The sequence below is a fragment of the Mixophyes fleayi genome, unplaced genomic scaffold (assembly GCF_038048845.1).
Source record: "Mixophyes fleayi isolate aMixFle1 unplaced genomic scaffold, aMixFle1.hap1 Scaffold_889, whole genome shotgun sequence".
NCBI lineage: Eukaryota > Metazoa > Chordata > Amphibia > Anura > Limnodynastidae > Mixophyes > Mixophyes fleayi.
Window position 1 is genome coordinate 7,501 of NW_027448618.1, and position 2,759 is coordinate 10,259.

The 2,759-nt window shown below is 44.3% G+C and overlaps 1 non-coding gene and 8 pseudogenes across 1 annotated transcript; all 9 read left to right on the plus strand.

The window, feature by feature from the left end:
* The first annotated feature begins 25 nt into the window (after positions 1–25).
* On the plus strand, positions 26–144 carry LOC142135985 (5S ribosomal RNA; annotated as a pseudogene).
* Positions 145–233: 89 nt separating this feature from the next.
* LOC142136002 (5S ribosomal RNA) lies at positions 234–351 on the plus strand (annotated as a pseudogene).
* A 498-nt stretch (positions 352–849) lies between these two features.
* On the plus strand, positions 850–967 carry LOC142136006 (5S ribosomal RNA; annotated as a pseudogene).
* A 92-nt stretch (positions 968–1,059) lies between these two features.
* Positions 1,060–1,177, plus strand: LOC142135991 (5S ribosomal RNA). Its single transcript, XR_012687437.1, has one exon. It is a non-coding gene; the product is annotated as a 5S ribosomal RNA (ribosomal RNA).
* Positions 1,178–1,268: 91 nt separating this feature from the next.
* Positions 1,269–1,386, plus strand: LOC142136001 (5S ribosomal RNA; annotated as a pseudogene).
* Positions 1,387–1,454: 68 nt separating this feature from the next.
* LOC142135996 (5S ribosomal RNA) lies at positions 1,455–1,572 on the plus strand (annotated as a pseudogene).
* A 92-nt stretch (positions 1,573–1,664) lies between these two features.
* LOC142135997 (5S ribosomal RNA) lies at positions 1,665–1,783 on the plus strand (annotated as a pseudogene).
* Positions 1,784–1,860: 77 nt separating this feature from the next.
* On the plus strand, positions 1,861–1,979 carry LOC142135983 (5S ribosomal RNA; annotated as a pseudogene).
* A 205-nt stretch (positions 1,980–2,184) lies between these two features.
* On the plus strand, positions 2,185–2,303 carry LOC142136003 (5S ribosomal RNA; annotated as a pseudogene).
* The last annotated feature ends 456 nt before the right edge of the window (positions 2,304–2,759 follow it).

A 2,759-nucleotide genomic window follows, 5' to 3' on the forward strand; every position in this document is an offset into this window, starting at 1 on the left:
AGATGTAGGTGAGTAGGCAAGCAATCCCTACAGCCATACCACCCTGAACAAGCCCAAACTCGTCTGATCTTGTAAGCTAAGCAGGGCCGGGCCTGGTTAGTACTTGGATGGGAGACCACCTGGGAATAGCAGGTGCTATAGTTTTTTTTTTTCGTTTTTTTTCTCACTTGTTGCTGCTTCCTTCAATGTCCGTGTTGAGATGTATAAGAGATGTAGGTCAGTAGGCAAGCAATACCTACAGCACTACACCCTGAATAAGCCCAATCTTGTCTGATCTTGGAAGCTAAGCAGGGCTGGGCATGGTTAGTACTTGGATGGGAGACCACCTGTGAATACCAGGTGCTGTAGGTGTTTTTTTTTCTCTCTTGTTCCTGCTTCCTTCAATGCTGGTGTTGAGATGTATAAGAGATGTAGGTCAGTAGACAAGCAATACCTATAATAAACCACCCTGAACATGCCCAATCTCATTTCATCTTGGAAGCTAAGCAGGACTGGGCTTGGTTAGAACTTGGATGGGAGACCACCTGGGGATACCAGGTGCTGTAGGTTTGTTTTTTTTTTTCGTTTTTTATTCTCTCTTGTTCCTGCTTCCTTCAATGCTGGTGTTGAGATGTATAAGAGATGTAGGTTAGTAGGCAAACAATACATACAGCCACACCACCCTGAACAAGACCACTCTCGTCTTATCTTGGAAGCTAAGCAGGGCCGGACCTGGTTAGTATTTGGATGGGAGAGCACCTGGGAATACTAGGTGCTGTCGTTTTTTTCGTTATTTTTTCTCTCTTGTTCCTGCTTCCTTCAATGCTGGTGTTGTGATGTATAAGAGATGTAGGTCAGTCAGGAAGCAATACCTACAGTCATCCACCCTGAACATGCCCAATCTTATCTGATCTTGTAAGCTAAGCAGGGCTGGGACTGGTTAGTACTTGCATGGGAGACCACCTGGGAATACCAGGTGCTGTTTGTTTTTGTTTTTTCGTTATTTTTTTTCTCTTGCTCCTGCTTCCTCCAATGCTGGTGTTGAGATGTATAAGAGATGTAGGTCAGTAGGTAAGCAATACCTACAGTCATCCACCCTGAACATGCCCAATCTCATCTGATCTTGGAAGCTAAGCAGGGTCGGGCCTGGTTAGTACTTGGATGGGAGACCAACTGGGAATACCAGGTGCTGTAGGTTTATATTTTTCGGTTTTTTTTCTCTCTTGTTCCTGCTTCCTTCAATGTCCGTGTTGAGATGTATAAGAGATGTAGGTCAGTAAGCAAGCAATCCCTACAGTCAACCACCCTGAACAAGACCAATCTTGTCTGATCTGGGAAGCTAAGCAGGGCTGGGCCTGGTTAGTACTTGGATGGGAGACCACCTGGGAATACCAGGTGCTGTTGGATTTTTTTTTCTCTCTTGTTCCTGCTTCCTTCTATGATGGTGTTGAGATGTAGGTCAGTAGGCAAGCAATGCTTACAGTAAACCACCCTGAACATGCCCGATCTCGTCTGATCTTGGAAGCTTAGCAGGGCCGGGCCTGGTTAGTACTTGGATGGGAGAGCACCTGGGAACACCAGGTGCTGTAGGTTTTTTTTTTTTCGTTTTTTTTTCTCTCTTGTTCCTGCTTCCTTCAATGCTGGTGTTGAGATGTATAACAGATGTAGGTCAGTAGGCAAGCAGTGCCTAGAGCCATACCACCCTGAACAAGCCAAAACTTGTCTGATCTTGGAAGCTCAGCAGGCCTGGGCCTGGTTAGTACTTGGATGGGAGACCACCTGGGAATACCAGGTGCTGTAGGTTTTTTTTCTCTCTTGTTCCTGCTTCCTTCAATGCCGTTGTTGAGATGTATAAGAGATGAAGGTCAGTAGGCAAGCAATACCTACAGCCACACCACCCTGAACAAGCCCAATCTTGTCTGATCTTGGAAGCTAAGCAGGGCTGGACCTGGTTAGTACTTGGATGGGAGACCACCTGGGCACACCAGGTGCTGTTTGTTTGTTTTTTTTCGTTATTTTTTTTCTCTTGTTCCTACTTCCTCCAATGCTGGTGTTGAGATGTATAAGAGATGTAGGTCAGTACATAAGCAATACCTACAGTCATCCACCCTGAACATGCCCAATCTCATCTGATCTTGGAAGTTTCTCTCTTGTTCCTGCTTCCTTCTATGCTGGTGTTGAGATGTAGGTCAGTAGGCAAGCAATGCCTACAGCTACACTACCCTGAACAAGCCCAATCTTACCTGATCTTGGAAGCTAAGCAGCGCCGGACTTGGTTAGTACTTGCATGGGAGACCACCTGGGAATACCAGGTGCTGTAGGTTTTTGTTTTTTTTTCATTTTTTTTTCTCTCTTGTTCCTGCTTTCTTTAATGCTGGTTTTGAGATGTATAAGAGACGTATGTCAGTAGGCAAGTAGACAAGCAGTACCTACAGCCATACCACCCTGAACAAGCCCAAACTCGTCTGATCTTGGAAGCTGGGAACAATGACTTACATCAATCCTTTTACATAATTCTTGTTTCTCATGACATTTCTAACATTGCCCACAATTATCAACTTTCTAAGTCTTTCTGAGCAAGAGAAATCGCAAAACATAGTCATTTCTTCATTGCCGTCCAAAAACAACGCTTTTTTACATTCCTGTCTCCCTTTCTCTTGGAAACAATGACTTATATCAATCCTTTTACATAATTCTTGTTTCTCATGACATTTCTAACATTGCCCACAATTATCAACTTTCCAAGTCTTTCTGAGAAGGAGAAATCGCAAAACATAGTC